The sequence below is a fragment of the Macrobrachium rosenbergii genome, chromosome 17 (genome assembly GCF_040412425.1).
Source record: "Macrobrachium rosenbergii isolate ZJJX-2024 chromosome 17, ASM4041242v1, whole genome shotgun sequence".
NCBI classification, from domain to species: Eukaryota; Metazoa; Arthropoda; class Malacostraca; order Decapoda; family Palaemonidae; genus Macrobrachium; species Macrobrachium rosenbergii.
Window position 1 is genome coordinate 3,843,770 of NC_089757.1, and position 20,000 is coordinate 3,863,769.

The 20,000-nt window shown below is 38.1% G+C and overlaps 1 long non-coding RNA gene across 1 annotated transcript in view; it reads left to right on the plus strand.

The window, feature by feature from the left end:
• LOC136847669 (uncharacterized) overlaps window positions 1–20,000 on the plus strand; it is a 72,886-nt gene that overhangs the window by 16,261 nt on the left and 36,625 nt on the right. The gene's annotated exons all lie outside the window — the stretch shown is intronic.

Sequence of the window (20,000 nt, forward strand, 5' to 3'; positions counted from 1 at the left end):
TTTTTTTATGTACTTCCTACTTCACTTATCCATGCTTGTTTTTCCTTTGACAATTTGCTTTCCTGTATTTTGATACATGTGCATCTCCTTTTGTCTCTTCTTCATATGAAGATTCTGTCATTCCAAAAATTGCAAATTTTGTACACTACTTGCTTTAAATTCGTTATGTTCCCTACTTATATTACAGATTTTAAATGAAGGTGTTCACAATATTTAAATGTGTATAAATTTCGCTTGATTTGTAGCTTTAATGCATTTTATATTTAACTCCATTGTATAGCTTGCATGAAGTGTGTTCGGGAGTGCTTCGAGAAGTTCTAAATGATTTAAATATAGTTGTCAATTTCCATTGGTTACTGTGATGCCTGTTTGTGAGGCACAGCATTGCCAACCACTTTTCGTCAACCACTTTTCGTATTGGGACTGTGATTTCTTTTACTGACCACTCCAAGGAATGGGATGTTCATGCCAATTTTAAGCTCTTTCTCCGTATCAGTTTCTTCAAGAGCTAAACAAGTTTCTGTCTTATGCTATGTTGTTAATGCAGTGCAGGAAACATGGTTATGAAAGCCATACTGTATATAGTATTTTTTGGCTTTGCATTAAAGCTCGATATGACCAGCTTGTACTTGATTCATTGCTTAGGCAAACAGAGACGAGGATTCGAACCTGAACCCTTTCGCAAGTGAGGCGAACATGCTGCCAATCACACTAGGAGGCGCAATTTATATGTACTATATATATATACATATGTGTGTGTATATATATATATATATATATATATATATATATATATATATATATATATATATATATATATATATATATATATATATATATAAAGTAAATACACGGAATATATAAGCAAATACACAAATGTTTTGTAGTCTTTTTCTCTCTCTAGCTGCAACAACAGGGGAAAGAGGAACGGGTCTTTGGTCTGATTAAGACTGAAGTGCATTTGTCATCGCGTGTTTGCACATGAAATCGAAGACCTTTTAAACAAATTGATGCAACGCGTTAACTTCGTAAAATGCGACCAGTTTGAAGTGAGATTCGCGCAAAAAAGAAACTATATGATGTTTCCGCAATAGAGTGCGTTGTGGGCGGGGGCAGGCTGAAAGGGCGGGGTGTGTGATGTGAGGTAGGGGTCATGAAAACTCTGTCCCCACATTTTATTTTATTTTGCAACGTTGAGACAAATGGGTTCAGATGGAGAAATTAAAATATTCGGAAACAATGGAAATTCTTTTCAAATCCTCTATTTTGATGGCAGCAGAAGAGAAAGAATCGTTTGAAATTTACTTTCTCTCTTTCTCTCTCGCTCTTTCGCACGTTCTCTCTGTCGGGTTTTAGAGCGTAAAGAAAAAAATATTCCTTTTTTAGCGGGACATAGCAACACAGAGGTTCTTGCCTGTTTTTCTCTGGAATGAGAAAATAGAAGTAAAAGCCAATCACGAAAGAAAGTACAGTTTTCTCTCCCCTTGTGATTAATAATAATGTCAATAAGATAAAAAAAAGCGAATTTCGTTTCCCGTGTTGTTTTCCGAATAACAATGGCATCAAACAATAATACATCGAAAGAACTCCACTCGTTTTAAATTGCATATTTCATCTTTGTAAAAGTCTTCATTATTCATCGCTGGATATTTTCGCGTCTTTTTTCCCCTTGATGTAGATATAAAATGGATTTAAAATGTGTCATATTTTCGGCTTAAACGTGAAAACTGTAAACACTATGATAAATGACTTTGCTTTCATGAAAAGCTGGTGAATTTTCTTAAGCCCCAATGGGGTTTTTATTTGTTTTCGTTTTATTATTTTCAACCGAACTGAAAAAAAAATGACTTTCAGGAAAACCCCAGTTTTCATAATCCATTCTCTTGCTGTTATAGAGTTGGATAATACTGGCCGCCTCCACTCTGTTTGTACGTAAGACGTTCAACGTTTACTCGAATTTTGAAGAATTTTTTTTCGAAATTATTGCAAGAAGGATTTAAGAAATTAATATAAAACTATGTAAGGTGTAAGTATACTAGCTGTTACGAGGATCTGGTACATGGTAATGAAATTTCTTCACATTGTATGTCGAACACTCGGATACAAGGTCACGTTATGGGCATTGAAAGAATTTGATTGCTTGGATTAAGACTCTCACCTTGCAGGGAGTGGCTCTAGGGACAAACCAGCACGGTTTGCCACGATCACACGTTACGAATGAACTCCTCATGTATAAAACTTAGTCAACAATTGGTCGCTGCATACGCCTACGCATACAAGAAAAAAAAATCATCAACGGGACGGCGAATCCCTACAGACACTGCGCCATTCGTTTCCCTGAGGCAGGCTCTCTTGTGCCTCTTCCATACCACCTACTCGGTTTTTCTAGGTCTTCCTCCCCTCCCTTCTTAATTTCCGAGTCATGCACTCTTGAAACCAATTTGTCGTTATCACCTCCATTGATCTCTTGATCATTTCTCATACATTTCTCTACAATTCTCGCCCTTTCACCTGCCCCTTATGACACACACAGACACACATAATTCATCTCAAGAGCTTCAACTTTTTTTTTCTATATCTAACATGCACATTTTATGCACACTCGTGCATGAGCACGTGCAAACACACACACACACACATATATATATGTATGTATATATTATACATAAATATACACAAAAATATGAAGCAACAAATTCCGTTTAATATCCAATTACTATACCTCAGGAATTACTTAAACCCAAGGGGAGTTGAACTGTATATATATATGCAAAGAGAGAGAGAGATTGTTTCAACCTAATGTGTTAGATTTGGCTTTTTTTTTTATAGTGGCGTTGCCATTTGCTCTTGTATGGATGATTAAGTGAAGTGACCGCGGGTCACAGTGAAGAGGGGATTGTCTGTCACCTTCCATTCATAGTACAAAAGAGTAACACAAAGATCACCTGTAAGTAAAAACAAATAGCTGGACAGTACGCTCGAATATGTCCATATCAGGATTAACAGTACCCTTGAGGTTCATCCTGAAAGTGAACATTTTTGGATTTGGGTTAAATACTTCCTTTAGCAGGATGATCAACGTCATATCGCCGCTAGTTATAGGAAAGTCTTAATCCTCCGTATCTATAGTATAGGCACGTCTGTTTTTAATTAAATTAGTCATTTATTTAATTTGCTCATCATTCCGTATTTATTGGTGTCACACTATTTGTTCTCGGATATTGTTTTCTTCGTAGATTTTATATAGGCACAGGCGGGCGTCATGGTGCTGATTGCCTTTGTCACTACGCCGCTCCGAAGTCATTTAATTCTTCATTTGTGTCCCTGAACGGCAGCACGCAAAGGCCAGTTAACAACATCAGTGGCATATCTTAACGCGCCAACTTAATTGACGTAATGTGGGCCGAGAAACTTTGTGCAATTACTACTAACCTCGTTCCAGCACTTGGAATTCCCCCTTACCTAGAACAGGAATATTAGCAAGTAGATTTCTTAGCATTTCTGATATTATTATTATTATTATTATTGCAAGTTTTCATGGGAAACAAGCCTAAAAGCCTATTACTGTCAAAGAAAGCATTCTTCGAGTAGAAAGAATGCCGTATCTGAAAAACAAGGGAGAACAAAGCAAGGAGAATAACAAAGAAGTAAATATCGGTGAATAAAATAGCTAAATTTATGGTGTGGATGACTCAAGTTTATTGTTGACCTCGTGTGCTGGAACTCCAGTTTAGCACAGAAGCAAGGCAAGCAAATAAAAAGTCAAAAGTAGTCGTTGCAAACTAATGAATCAAGCAAACAACGAGTAAGAACATTTTTAACAAGCTAACAGAAATTCATGCAAAGGACCTTTCCTTTCATGATGGGAACAATGTCTGTAATGTTAAGTATACCTTAGTTTAACCAGACCACCGAGCTGATTAACAGCTCTCCTAGGGCTGGCCCGAAGGATTAGATTTATTTTACGTGGCTAAGAACCAATTGGTTACCTAGCAACGGGACCTACAGCTTATTGTGGAATCCGAACCACATTATAACGAGAAATGAATTTCTATCACCAGAAATAAATTTCTCTAATTCTTCATTGGCCGGTCGGAGAATCGAACGCGGGCCCAGCAGAGTGCTAGCCGAGAACGATACCAATCCGTCCAATGAGGAACTTCTGTCTGTAATGTGTTGAAGGGGCTGTGACAAGACGTAAAGAATTTGCTGAACTTTGTGTCGTATTGTTGTCACAGAGTCGAGATAGCGTCGATGCTGACGACCATAGTAGTTTCGGTGGTGAATTACACATAATAATGCATAATTAATAATCTTTATAGCCAGTTTATTGGCGTTCCTTGCTTGTTTCCTCCCCCCTTTGAGGTTTGATTGCACACTGGCTTGTAGTCTCCACCTGACTGGAAGAAAATAAATAAGGGTAAATTTTTCTGTAGTGTACCTGGAGTGAATTAAGAGCACATTGGCGATATTAATTGGTGATATAGGTATATTTTTAGTTATACGATTTCCTACATGCAGACTATCACTGTGGTATTGAAACGGAAATTAATTTCGTTCGCTTATACGGTCCATAAAAGGCACTTCCCGTTTGCGACATTGCTTGATAAACAGTACAAGTCCCTTTGCAGAATAACTGTTCCTGTACAGTTCTAGATTTTTTTATCCCATTTTGTTGGGAATTCAGTCATCACTCAGGCGGAATTGCTTCTCTCTCTCTCTCTCTCTCTCTCTCTCTCTCTCTCTCTCTCTCTCTCTCTCTCTCTCTCTCTCTCTCACAGTTAGACTAAGCAAACTTCAACTTCTGTCATTCGGTTATGTTTTGCATGTTTGCTTGGGCTGCATATTTGATGAACGGTTGTAATGATGAATGAGACTGTCACTTTCATTAATGATAAGCTCCTTTCCCACCCTCTCTCTCTCTCTCTCTCTCTCTCTCTCTCTCTCTCTCTCTCTCTCTCTCTCTCTCTCTCTCTCTCACATACACAACTTTTCTGGTCTTTCAGGAATTTGCGTAGCTAAGGACCGGTAGTTGGCCCCTGCCATCGGCCTGTACAAAAAAACAAAATAAGATCACATATACAAACTGTTGCATCTGCATGTTAGTAGGATGTTAGACACCATTGGGTATATGGTTTTATGGTGCTGACATACTTCAATTGGCAGGATTAAATCACGTGATAGTATAAAGGAAAAGTAATTGAAGACCATCATTAACCATCTTTCATTGTCTTCAAGCAGCTTCTTTTTCCTCCACAAAATTAATTTTTCAGTCCAATTTCAATTTTAAGTATAATTGTTTGAAAACACAATCACATCAACTTGCTTTAGATCTGGGAAATACTGAATTACTTAGTTAATGGACTAGAAGGCTATTACTGCCTTATGAACATGCAACCCATTACACTTTCATTTGCCATAAATTTGTTCATCGATTCCTGCTTAATGGTCGTTAACTAAAAACAAAGGAGTCGCACATTGCTTCTCACGCCACAGGGTGGAAAACTAGAAAACCAGACTCTTTTTATCAAGTGGTTCTTACAGTTGTATTTTGGTCATCGGCCAGGAAGACAAAAACAATTTTATGTCTTTGATATAGCTTATAAATGATTCCTTTCTGTTTTTTATTGTAGCTTCTCTTAACACTCAGAATCCAGCCTATTGGTATTATTTTTTTTATTATTCAAACTTTGCTGACATTCTTATTGAACCAGAAGGAAATACCCCTAATATACATTTCCATTTTCGCTTAACGGAGTAGGATTCGAATATCTGTCTTTTTGTGCTGAAACATGGGTAATAGGGGTTAATTGCACTCATCTATTAAATACATATCAACTATGCCCGCAGAGAGCAAGATAGTTACGTAAATAATTTTCAGACCTGTTCTAGCTCTCACTCATGGTTGTGTCATTATGTTTCTTGCAAGTATTTTCCATTTTCGTCTGGGCATCTGGTGAATCGTATACATACTTGATGTTTCCTTTCAACATGAGGTGATGATCATGATTGCAAAAACAATATTTGGTGTGCACGTATGATGCTTTAAAAAATTAATCCTTCTAATTGTGGGTTTTCTGTGAAATGTGTTGAATTTATAATATTTATTAGAAGCTTATTATGGAAACAAAGTATTTAACTCACATTACAAAGAGTAAAGCCCGAACTAAATAATAGTAAATAATAAACGGTGTGTTGAGATGTGGTGCATGTAGTGATACATTTATTCATTCATTTCTTTATATTTTTTTAAATCACGGCAACAGAAAGGTTGGCAAGGCTCTCAGCATATTCGCAGCTGACTTAGGTAGACCCAAGCACAAGTTGCTAGGTGATGTATGGAGTGAATTTAATTTATCAGCGACTTTGGCATAGCAGTTGTTATGCAATTGCTGTTATCTTGACAGCAGTATATAAACGTCATGTGTAACGTCATTTGAGCAGCTTCACTTAATCCAAGACTGACTTGGATTTCCCTCTACACAAGTTTCCCGGGTTTCAACTATTTCTTTTTCTCCTTTCATTCTTTTGCTGTCCATATTAATTTTATTCGCATGCGAGAATCCTAAGTAAAGATAATGCAGTTAGTGCAATGTTTTCGAAGTATATAGTTTTCTTCGTATGCAGTCACACACACACACATATGTATATATATGTGTGTGAACTGATTTATTTAGAAATTCATGTTTGAGAGGTAACAGAAATCTGCTAGTTGTTTGTACGTCTTTGTGATCAGAGAGTAACGAACAAATAGTGTTGATTCATCAAACCCCATACGATCGTTGGGGTTTGGCGTGGGCAGTTCAGATGAGTGCCATACATAGAAGACCCTTATTAGTTCCTTTCGATTATAAGAGACCAATCAGCTGAGGTCTATGATCTAAGCAGGTTCCTCGTTGGGTGAGCGGCTTCCATTCTCAACTACCACTCTGTTGGTCGTGAGTTCAAATCTCCGAGCGGCCAGTGAAGAACAAGAGGAATTTGTTTCTGGTGATAGAAATTCATTTCTCGCTATAATGTGGTTCGGATTCCACAATAAGCTGTAGGTCCCGTTGCTAGGTAACCAATTGGTTCTTAGCCACGTAAAAATAAATCTAATCCTTCGGGCCAGCCCTAGGAGAGCTGTTAATCAGCTCAGTGGTCTGGTTAAACTAAGATATACTTAACTTTATGATCTAAGCAAGTTCAGTTTGAAAAGTTAATGATCAGTAAGGGTCTAGTGGTCGACGGGTTGGGACACGTCTATAAGACAGTGATCGGCGTGTGTCACCTCAGAGTACCTTCCAACTATAATTATGTAATTAAGTAGTGTAACTTTAGCAACAGGGCCTTGTGTAACTATTAAGGAAAATGCACGTGTTAATTGTATCTTAGCGTTTCATTTGTAATGGTAGAACCTTTATATGACCGAGAATCAGGTCATATTTTTGGTGTCAGTCACAGGGTGTTGCCAGTACATAATAATTAACAGCATAATTGTGAAGGTGAAATAAACAATGCAAACTCGCAAATCGCGCACGACGGCAGGAGTGCCAATACTAGCAGTACCAATGCTAACAATAACAGTGCCAAGGAAGAGGAGTGTGAAAGAGCTGTCAGCGACTGTCCAGTGTGTGTTAAGAGTTGCACAAATTAACAAATGAAATACAAAATAAAAAGCCTATTGACCCACCCACAATTTCGGCCAACGTCGTGTCATTGCAGCAAGAGCGATCAGTCGAGAAAATAACAAAACTGACAGTGCTAGATGGATCAGTGCCTGAGTTTGACAACTCACACACTGGTGAAGGTTTCCTTTCGATCGAGACCTTCACAAAGTGTATTGAAAATACCACCGTAGGCTGGACAGATAGAGAAAAAATTGTGCAAACAAAATAAAAAGTGACTGTTAATGCAGCACAGCAAAACAGGAGTTGGGATGCCAGTTATTGCTCAGACTGGGGGACTGGGTATAAATCCTGTTTACACTTGGCATAGGAATTGAACACCCCCATTGCTCTCTTCAGGGTTCACAGATTGTAGGAAGTGGGAGCTCCTATAGTAGGTGGAGTTTCTCTGGGTCTGGTTTGATAACAGTGTTTCCCACACAATATCAAGGAACGTTAATGGAATGCACAGACTTAACAGTCTTAGAATAATTAAGGGTTAGGTGCCTTTTACTAATGACCTCAAGAAAGTGTTGTACATTCTTATCATGTTTTTTTTTTATTATGTCCAGCTGTGGTTATGTTGTCCGGGTAAGGGAAGGCACCCTGCAGGTTTCCCTCTTGTCCATAACTTTTTGAAATGCCGCAACACCATTTGTCACTCCAAAGGGAACTGTACAAAACTGATACAGGAGTCCATTGGCTTCAAAACTTCCAAGGAATCCTTTACTAAGGGATCCTTTACCACCATGCCATGCCCTCCATGGGGATAGGCTAGTTTCAGTTGTGCCTACAGCAAGATGGTTTGTTTCTTTTTCAATGAATTCCTTGGGATCTGATGCTGAATTTGGAAGTTCTGGCCAAGTGGTAATCCACTACACCTACAAAGAAGGGTCATCAGCCCCACACAAAGATTGGGCCATATATATATATATATATATATATATATATATATATATATATATATATATATATATATATATATATATATATATTATATATATATATATTGCAAGAGGTATCACTACTTCACAGGCCTCCATGCTTCCTTGTTATGAAGCCCATACAGAGAGCCAAGGAGACACACCTTAAGACGCTCCCTGTTAATTAAATTTGACAATTGATTCATCAGGGTCTCAGTACCCTCACTTGTTAAAACTCCTAGGCTTCTGCTGGCCGAAGTCTTCTCTTTCCAGGTAAAACCTTGCTTCCTGACGACCATGTGAATTGCCTGCAATGAAAACTAACGGGAATAGCGCTAGAAGGAGCGAAACACCTAAACTGTCTAGGGCGGCAAACATCAGCAGGGAAGAGAGGTCATATAAGGCCGGACCGGGGTGAGCCAGGATAGAAGCAGACAGGACACTGACCCAGTGACACGCCTCTGTGCGATACGCCATCACCCAAGCAAACACTCACCTTTTGTCTTGCTGACAGCCTACCATCCAAATGCCACTGTAAGTGCCAAGTGTAGAAGTCCCATTCACCCAAGAATCCATTGACTCTGCAGACATGGATCTTTGCTTAAGGAATTAAGAAACGGTGTATGTACTGCTGTAGAACCATCTGCCTCCACTGTGCCCTACGTCCATCAGTCAAGCCACTTATGTAGTGTTATTCATCATATTTCATTCCTTAATGTGTGGCACTCTAATTTTTTATCACTTGTATAATTTAGCTTGAAAGGTGCCAAGAGCCCAGCACATATGGTTCTTTGTAATTGGTTCTTCTGAGTAAATACATTTAATTAATGTAGACCCAGAATTTCTCTCCTGAGTCCTTCCAGTACTTGCAATATAATTCTACTTAAATTCATTCTTTTACGTACGTGTTGGTCCCCAGTCAGATATGTCATTGCCAAGGTAAGAACATACGGATCAACCAACGCTCGTATTAATATATATATATATATATATATATATATATATATATATATATATATATATATACACACACACACACACACACATATATATATATATATATATATATATATATATATATATGACATCCATCATATCAATTTCCTCATAGTTTTTTTTCCTATATGTTTGTCACTACAGCTCCGATGGAAGGGTTTCAAGTGATAAACATATCCAGAAAGTACCAGGAATCGAGAAGTTAAGATATATATATATATATATATATATATATATATATATATATATATATATATATATATATAAATATCTAAGAGAGAGAGAGAGAGAGAGAGAGAGAGAGAGAGAGAGAGAGAGAGAGAGAGAGAGAGAGAGCGTTTTTGATTTGGTAGTCGATCTTCAACATTACTTCTATTGCCACTCAGAGAAATTTAATCGCTGAGCAGAAAGCTGGAAAACTCACCTTTCTGACCTCTGCCCTCACTACGGTGCGCTAGGAATTCCTACTGGTGGCTTCCTCATCCTCCTCATCACCTTCAAACATCACTTTGTGCATGTCTGTGCTGTTATTGCAATCGCCAGCCATTTCCTCACTTATCCTGTGCTAGCCCTTTCCTCTCCTCTTTTCCTCCCCTCGCTCTTCCGATCTCCGCTAACCCCATCGACTCCCGACCTCCTCCCCGCTTGTGCCATGGGGTCTCTCTCTCTCTCTCTCTCTCTCTCTCTCTCTCTCTCTCTCTCTCTCTCTCTCTCTCTCTCTCGTCTTACGTAAACCCAGTTATGTAACGTTTGACTCGCTAACGCCCAAGTTGGTTACTGATGCATACATGCGGTTGTCTTTAGAAAAGGTCTGGCGTTAAACCACTCTCTCTCTCACTCTCTCTCTCTCTCTCTCTCTCTCTCTCTCTCTCTCTCTCTCTCTCTCTCTCTCTGTCTCACAGCTTTGATATGCAATCTGCAAGGCATGAACCGACTCTTTTTCAGTGTCTTTCTGTCAATAGTTAAATAAGCTTATGAGGTAAGGTGGATTTTTTATTCATTAAAAACTGCCGGTGCTTGTTTCTCTTAATTCTTGGAGAGAGAGAGAGAGAGAGAGAGAGAGAGAGAGAGAGAGAGTCAGCCTACAGAATACCTAAAGCACAACCCCCCCTCTCTCTCTCTCTCTCTCTCTCTCTCTCTCTCTCTCTCTCTCTCTCTCTCTCTCTCTCTCCATAAATTTGACTTCGCGAGAGAGGTTTGTGTAGCGTAAACTAGTGCTATCCTCTTGTCACGGTAGAAAAATCCTCTTGAAAACCGATTTCTATGGTTGCTTTGCCCGAGAAAAACATACTAAGTCTGAACAGTAAATACCATCTGGCCGTATCTGAGTGGAGGGTGTCAGTTTTTCGTTGTATCCGCTGGTTATGTAATTGCTTGCGTAAGCTCTGTGCATCTTCGGTGCTGTAGTAGAACCGAGGTATAGGTCTCCAAGTTTCATTCTAGTCATTTAGGTATCAGGCTACAAGCACTAGGAATAGGTTCCTCTTTATCGCCACGTTTGTTAACGCCCCTTTGAAGATGTTTATTTCCATCCCAGAGTTATTTTTTTATGCTTGCACTGCTTAAACAAATTTACGGTTTGAGTGTTGTTAGTTCAAACGAGGCCTGTTTTACTATTCTAGCCTTACAATTGTGGTTATTCTGGGATTGCTATTGAATTTTACCATTGATATTTTGTTTTGTTTCTTTGGTCTCTTTTAGCAAAAATACTTAAGAAGTTAGTTAAGTATATCTTGCCAGAAGCATGCCATTAGATTATGATTTAAATCCGAATCCATTAGAATGTGGTGATAATTCAGATCCATGAGCCTGTGATGGGAATCTTGATCCATTAAATATTGATGACTGTCCAGATGCATTATATCAGGGGGACCTCTAACATGGATATCATTAACATATGCTTAAAAAAAAATAACACGAGCTTTCGATAACACCAGCTCGTGGCGGCCGACTCACCTTATGAGCGATGGAGTAGAATGTCTGCAACACAGTCGATGTGAAAACTTGTATAAATGCAGTTCCACCCAAGTGAACTCCGGAGAGATTGCTTTGGAAGTTGTTCACTATCTGCTTCCGAACCCTGACGAAAGAAAAAGGATGAGGTTAGGAGTGATGTTCTTGTCTTGTGTGAAAACGATAATTGAATGCAAAATAAAGAAATAAAACTAGAAAAAAGATCCATGCCAAAACTTACAAGAGACCATTTTAGGGTCTGATGTGAGTTGCCGTGGATCACAATAACGAGACCCGAGGACTACCCGAATGATTGACTGAGTATCTTTATGAGAATAAAATCGGTGCTGGTATATGAACGGCCCCGTGAAGCCTTGAAATTGTTTTTTCCTTCAAATTTCTGTTCTTTTCTATCGCTTGGGTTTGTTCTAGGTTGACTCACGGTGAATATTGCAGTGACTCATGTTTGTCAACCTGCATCCACCCAGTTTCACTAAACGGGTTGTTTGCTGCATTTGCTTGTTGTCGCTTAATACAAGGAAGCAACGTGAGAGAATAATACATACTGGGCATTCAAATTACATTTGAAATACTAAACGAACACCGAGTTTCATAGGACGCAGCTGACAGAAGGAATTCGGCATGAACCTACCTAGTCTGCCTCTGCGAAGGAACGAGCAACGCCATGATTTGTGGAGTTTGTTTAACTCATATTATTACTTTCTTATCCTCGTTGTGCCCCGGAATTTGACCTTGAATAACTTCCAGTTTCGAGGATGTAACTTCCAAACTCTCAGCACAATGAGACTGCTTGGTTAAACGAAGTCTAACGAAAGTCGTATATTTTCCATTTCCACAAGAGAAGAATAAATTTCTTTCTTGCCCAGCCAAACACTTCGTATTGATCGCATTCAGAATTTGTCACTTGAACACTGGTTGAGTTCTTTCCATATGTGTTGCTAGAATGTCATCTGCGTTGTAATTTGATTATCAATAATATTTTCAATATTATTTCGCCATTATTGTTATATTTTGCACGAGGTTAAAACCTATTCATCTAATAAAAAGTATTGTGGCGTTATCATCAGTTCTTCAGAAATTTTTAAATGTTCTTTATTTACTACTGTTATTATTTATTGTTATTATTATTCTGATGTGATAATGGAACCTACGCTTCAGCCTTCGTAATTTCCGGGTCATATTAATCATCTGTTTCGTTAATTGTGGTCACAGTGGTTTCTGAGATGACTAATGAAAATCTAGGATTTAATATTTTTATAGAAAAATTAATTTATGTTATTATTACAGCTTCACAAGTAATACATTGATCAATGGACATTTAAATGGATTTGTGGCCAATAATTTAAAATTAAACCTCTTTTCTTATCTATGTTAACTTAATTGTGTGGTAGGATCTACACGTGTAATTCTTGCCATCTAATAATTTCTTAGGTGGGAACCACCAGAAATTTATTCGTATATCACCACCAGAGAAAGAGAATATCTCTCTCTCTCTCTCTCTCTCTTATTTTTTATGATTCTTTTTGCATCTCTAGCTGTCGATGGTCTTATGTAAAGGGTTTCGGAAAACCTTGTTTGAATAGAGGAAAAAATCTGTAGTATGATTTCTACATATATAGTTTTCTGAAAAGTGTGCGGTGAGGTAAGAACTAGCCCATGAGTTTTTGTTGCTTACGGGCATAATATTCTCACGACTTAATTCGGGAAGGGTATAGTCTTATGTAAGCACAGTATTAAAATTTGATGGCCATCAAATTCTTCGGCAATGTTAGCATTAAGCCAAGGACAGGCGAACAAGAATTTGATGGTAATGCTGTCGATGGTTGCTTTAAAATTTCTTAAAGTTGCGCTATAAACCATTCCTTGAATACTTCGTTGTCGAAGACCTTTTCAGTGATTCCGACATGAAGCTTAACCATGCGGTGAAAATGGAAATCATTATATTCTGTGCCTAATTTGGATGCAACAGGATAGGAATAGAAAAGATAAGGGGGGTTAATACGCAAGAACATGCTTATCTCCATTGGCAGCATATACTGGTGCAATAATGTCCGTGATGTAATTTTACATCCGTATTTCATATCACGGCGTTGCATTAACATATTCATAATGTTTCAGTAACGATCTCGGTTTATTCATCGCAGGGAGTTCCACTTTCCTTTTCCTTCCTCATGCTATGAAGGATTTCAAGACATGAATGGCATAGAATGGTTACTACCCCTCACAGGAGCGAGACGGGTTTCTGGCTCCCTGTACAGTACACGCTCTTCAAGATAATGTAAAATCTTCTCAGCGTTGACATACGCTTTAACCCTACGTTCCTCGTCCTTTTTTTTAACCTTTTCCAACTTCTATAGCACGACTTGACTCGGCAGAGGATGGATGGGAGGAGTAGAGAGGGTTTGAGGACTAGAAGGAAGTACGCCCAAAGACTCTTCAGATGGCCGGTGGCCTTAGGAGTCCATCTGAAGGACTCCTCCTGTAACCCCTCCTACTTCTCCCATTATCAATACGGGAATACCTGTACAAACTCTCGGAATACCTGTATGGCTCTTGACCATTCCGGTTGTATGGTGCAATTCGCCGGGTTTTCCATAGCAATACGGCATCTTCACGCTGGAAGTCGTTTACCTTTAATTTTCTCCGACTCGCCTTTTCAAATATTCAGTCTCGTACTTCAGCTGGGTCTACTGCCAGAAGGTCTCCCTTACACTTAACGATAGGCAGAGTTATTAACTTCTTTTCAGAGATCATTCCGGATTCTTTTGCTCATTGTTATTTTTTTCCAGACGAATGCTATGACGAGATGGGCATCTAATCTTTTCACTATTTGTTACGAGGGGTTCCTTGTGTAATAATATATTCCGTTGTAGAATTCCTAGGATTTCTCTCTTTTTTCCTCTCTCCCTTCCCCCTCCAGCGTATTCTTAAAGGATATGCTCATTATTTTTTATATCTAAGACAAAATGAAATTCTATTTTTGTCCGTGAGACCAGGTCAGATGTGCACTTTTTTTTTTTTTTTTTTGTGCTGATAAGTCTAATTTGATATTTCTGTGTTAATGTGAATAGATTGTTCTAATTTTTTTGTACTAATAAGACCAGATAGAATGCTATTAATCTTTTTTTGTTAATGAAATCATTTTACAATTTCTCATATTTTTTTGCTAAGAAGACTTGCTGTTTTTGTCCACTGTTGAGACCTAATGAAGCTTACTCTTTTTTGAATAATCACTTGGATTGGAAGTAAAATTCATCTGTAATTGGATAAATTTTTCTTAGTTGCAAGATTAGACTTGGACACTTTATGGCTATTAGTAGAGGTTAGGAATTCTCAAAATTAAATACATTTTCGTCGGCTGTGTAAACGCGTTTGCAGACACCTGTCCTAGATTGTCGTTCAGAAGTTCGCGTAGCTTCGACGATAAGCGCCTTGAAGATTTCGTATCTGTAATGGGAATTACACCGCATTTTGAAATGTGGCAAATTTTATTTGGTTGTCTATTGAATGTCAGTTGCTGATATCTGATATTTTAGAAGTGCTGCTTGAACGTTTGGTTGAGGATGAAAAGAATTTTCATAGAAAACGCTTGTGTTAAGACTGGTAAATGAAGTGCTGGTGAATGTATTGTATTTAAAAAAATGTATCAGTGTAGTGACTGTTTCTACATTGTCTGATTGTTGCTAAATTGTCGGATAACATAGCATTTAACAATCAATACAGCCTCTAAGATATTCCCTTTTACATACATCCATGTAACATGTCATGTCATTGAAATAAATTTCAATATGTTCAGGTTTGTGTGTTTTGAAAAGTCTTTGTTTAGCATTTTATATATATATATATATATATATATATATATATATATATATATATATATATATATATATATTATACACACATATACATATATATATATATATATGTATATATATACATATATATGTATATGCAGGGTATGCTAAGTATACCCACACATACGTACGCAAAGGTAAATATGTTAACATATGTGGGGGCATTACTAAATGAATGTATATGCATATGACCTTTGTAAATTTTCACAAAAGGATTTTATCTTTTTCAAATTCATATTTTACCGTTCTCACCCAGTAACATATTTATGACTGCCATCGCAAAACAGCGCTACACTAAAAGCATCATCTGACCTGATAAATGGAACAGATATTCTCTCTCGACAATGTGCTTGCACCAGCAAGTGAAGATTTAGCCAAAATGAATTAACTTTCTTTTCGCTATGATTATACAGTAAGTGGTTGCAGTTTATTCACTGGGGAACTTGCATGACCTAAATTTCTCCCCTTCATGACTTAGAATTGAAATGGGCGTATTGTCCTCTTATCATCTTTCATGACCAAAATTGAAGTACTCTCTCTCTCTCTCTCTCTCTCTCTCTCTCTCTCTCTCTCTCTCTCTCTCTCTCTCTCTCTCTCTCTCTCTCTCTCTCTCTCTCTCCTTAATATGCGTGCGTAAATTTTTTAGATTCAGGTATGTGGGCAAAGCTTTGAATATGCCATTAAAAGTCTTCTTGTTATACCTTTTGTTAAGTATTTTCTTTCAGAGTATCTACATATTGTGTTTCTGCTTTCATGTTCCGCAATGGCAGTGACTGCAATCTCACTGTTAAACCCACTCTATATACCTGAGTACGTAATGTACCTACGTATATGTATATATGAATGAATTTTTATCACATCACCGTGATTCATATACAAGCATTAAGCTACAAACGTCCTTTAATATCCAATTCACTCTACCTCGGGAATAATATATTTTCATATATGTTACCCGAAGGGGGATTTTTTAGTTGATAATAAGTTCGTCGTCTCGTGGGCTCGAACCATGGAAGACAAGAACTCAGGACTACAGAGAGAGAGAGAGAGAGAGAGAGAGAGAGAGAGAGAGAGAACACATTTTGGTAGCCAAAGGACTTTCAATATGTTTTAAAATCAGCGAAGGAATATTATCAGATATGAAATGTTGTAATTAGGGATGTGATCATTTTCATTGAACGTGCATTTGTCTGGAAGAGTCCAGATCAGACCAACAAAGATATCAGAATTGATAATGTGTAATTATGATCTGGTCTTAAACTGACTACTGAAATCTTTTGATAAACAGATAGAAATAAAGAAATAAATAAGGGAAGGGACGCTTATAAATAATCTTAAGCAAAGGAATTCCAACTCGGTACTGCACAAGACCGAGGCACGGAGGTTGATGTCACACCCAAGGTTTGGTAGCATTGGTCCCATTGTTGCTACTCAGGTGTAAGGCAGCTTTAATGTGGCATATTAGACTCCTTCCCTTTCTTCCAGAAACAGAGGCGCAGGTATTCCAGCCAGTTGACCAACTATGTTATTTGAGACAAGCTTGACGATGAATTGATATGTAGTGTGTAATCAGAAAATGATTGAACCGCTCACTCCAGCAACGTGGGGATTGAAAGCGTGTCAATTGTTCCGCCATCTATTGTGAAAAGGAAAGCGAATGATCGAGCATCCTTCTCGAGCAAGGTGGAGGAGTTACATGATGCGGAACCGAAAGCCGCAGCTGTTGTTGTTGTTGTCGTTGTTGCCAAGGGGACCGATAAGGAACCTTGAAACAGGAGAAGGTGGTCCTCCCAAGGATTATAAAACGGGCACCGGAAATGTTCTCCTTATTCTCTCTCTCTCTTTCTTCATCTCTCACGCACACAACACATCTTGCGAAAAGCTGTTGCGCAACTGAATGCCCAACCCCCCCCCCCTCCCCACTATCTGTTTTTTGGCGTCCTTTGGCCGCGTATTTACGGTCTCTACAAAGTTGATGGCACGGATAATCGCGTGTGATTACTCACGGTGTCACTTTGACTTTTTTCAATTAGATTAATTTCTCTTAATGAGATTCTGGTCCTTCTGTTTGGCATGGTTTATCTTGACTGATGGTTGGCAGTTTCTCTCGACGGTAGTCGAGTGCACCGAGTACAAATGATTGCGGCTTACCAGGAAAAAAAAAAGTAAAAGAAAAAAAAAGAAAGAATTCCGTTACACGTATTTTTGGGGGCCAAGTATTTGTTTTACTGTTTTCTTAGTTTTTTATGAATTGTGCCTTTTTGTAATGGCAACACGTACGTTTACTTTTAATTTACGGTGACCTTATGATGTAAAAAAAATTCTTCTTTTGCGTGATAGATTGAAGAGAGTGTTCGAGTTCCTTTTTTTTTTTAATGCATTTGCTATTTAGAATGTATCTCTACTATATTTTCGAAGTGTATGAGTGCCTGAGCGCATCCATTTACAGATTACTTTTACACTTAGCAGCGAGAATGATCTCCGACCCCGCAGTGTGTTACCCTCTCCTTGCAGCGTCGCTAATGCCCAGTGTCGTTGCTTTCTGCCATTTAGCCTTCATGTGTTCCTTTTGGTCTCTTCCTACTTAGCTGCACAATTTCTTGAGCCTCATTTTGCTCTTATCTTCACCTCTCAGGAGCAAGTCCTTTAGGCGAGCCCTCTAGAAGTCTGGAAATTGACTCAGTGGTCTCATGCAATTAATGTATAACAGTGATAAAAATATTAAGTTTCTTCCTGTTGTAATAATGTGTTGAATAGATATTTGAATAAAAATGGGTGGTAAAAGTATAAAACGTGCTGTTAGTAAAACTATTAGTTAATTGGTTGAAAGATCTTCCAAGTGTTTTTTTAAGACTGTGCTTTTACATTTAGACTTCCGAAATGCCTAAAAATGTAACATTTTATTCCTTGTAATTGAAATTCATTCTTCAAGGTGGGGCACAGTGTATGGTGTACAAATACTTTTCGATATATGTCTATGTGAATTAATTTTTACAAACAGATGTATGGATTTTGGTACGTCGACGTACTTGTGCTTATATGCAATGTATATGTAGCAGCATATGCATTTTTTGTAGTTGCACGCATACAGTCAAAGGTGTGTGAGTGTGTATGTGTGTGTGTGAGCGCACGCATATGTGCCTATGTATGCATGTACATAACTAATGCAGAGAGAGAGAGAGAGAGAGAGAGAGAGAGAGAGAGAGAGAGAGAGAGAGAGATTCTTCCGTGTGAGCGAGCAGCGAAAATCATTGGAGTGACAGCCGGGTGGGACGGTGAGTCACCCTGCGAGAAAAACACGCAAGCCAACTGCACTCTCCTTCCATTGGTTGCTAAGTAGTTCCTTCATTGTGTAACATTCTTGGGTTACTTCTCCCTCGTACGCCCTAGGGAGGATTACTATTCCTTTAATGAAATGATTTGCCACTAACTCACTTTGGAAATTTATGTAAGTTGGCATTTTGTTTTGTAAGGCCTCGGCTGAACATATTTTATGCATACGTACTCTGTGCCCCTACGCTCGCACGCACTGTGCGTAAGGGGACTTACACTAAGGATGCTAAATTTACGCGATGTCCGTATTATCGCTACGTATGATTGTGGTTGTTTATAAATACTCAGTTATACGTACACACGCCTATATATATATATATATATATATATATATATATATATATATATATATATATATATATATATATATACTCGTATATGCGTGTGTGTGTGTGTGTGTGAAGTGTTGGGGTTAGCAGTCTTGTTTCAGAATACTGGGTGACAGCTACGAAGCCAACACCTTCTAGAGGCCTCTATCGAGGGGTAAAGGTGTAGAAGCAATACACGTTTTTTCAGCATTTGATTTGGTTGACGGTCACTGCCATATTCTCAATTGCTAAATTGTGGATGAACGCCTTGTGTAGAAAACATCATCAACTTTAATCTCTTCGTGCTCCTACCCAGAAGAATTATCAGTATCCGTCCACCATTATCTTGTATATACTCATGCACTTCTGCAAATGAAGTCCCCTCCTTTGCAAGACCTCTTCCACAACATCTTGACCAGCACTCTCTCAGTTTTATCTTTTTCCATCTTCCTTCTTTTTTTTTTTACTTCGAGAATGAACAACCGATGGTGTAATGATTATATAATAAATTTACGGACAGCAGTTTTCTAGTTATCTGCTTCTTACTGGACTTGAAATGTTCCCAAGAAATACGGTCATTCACAGAGTATTCAGTTTAGCCTCATTGTATGAAATATCCATTTTTATTACAGATAGATCAATGGCAAGAAAACTTACTGCATCACTCCGTCTGCCAGGATATTAAACAGCCATAGAGACACGAGATACCATTGTCTCATATCAACTTTTACAACAAAACTGTTATTCTCCTATATTCTAAAACATGTCACTTTCATCATCACCGTAAAAATATATAATTGTGTTCAACAAATTGTCATCAATGCCTTACATTCTCAGTACCTACAAACCCACTCTATCAATTTTATCATAATTTTTTCAAAGTTCAGGTATACCGGACAGATTTTCCTCTTTATTTTCAGATTTTGCATGTAACTGCTTCGTAACAAATTCTTGATCCACACTCCTTCT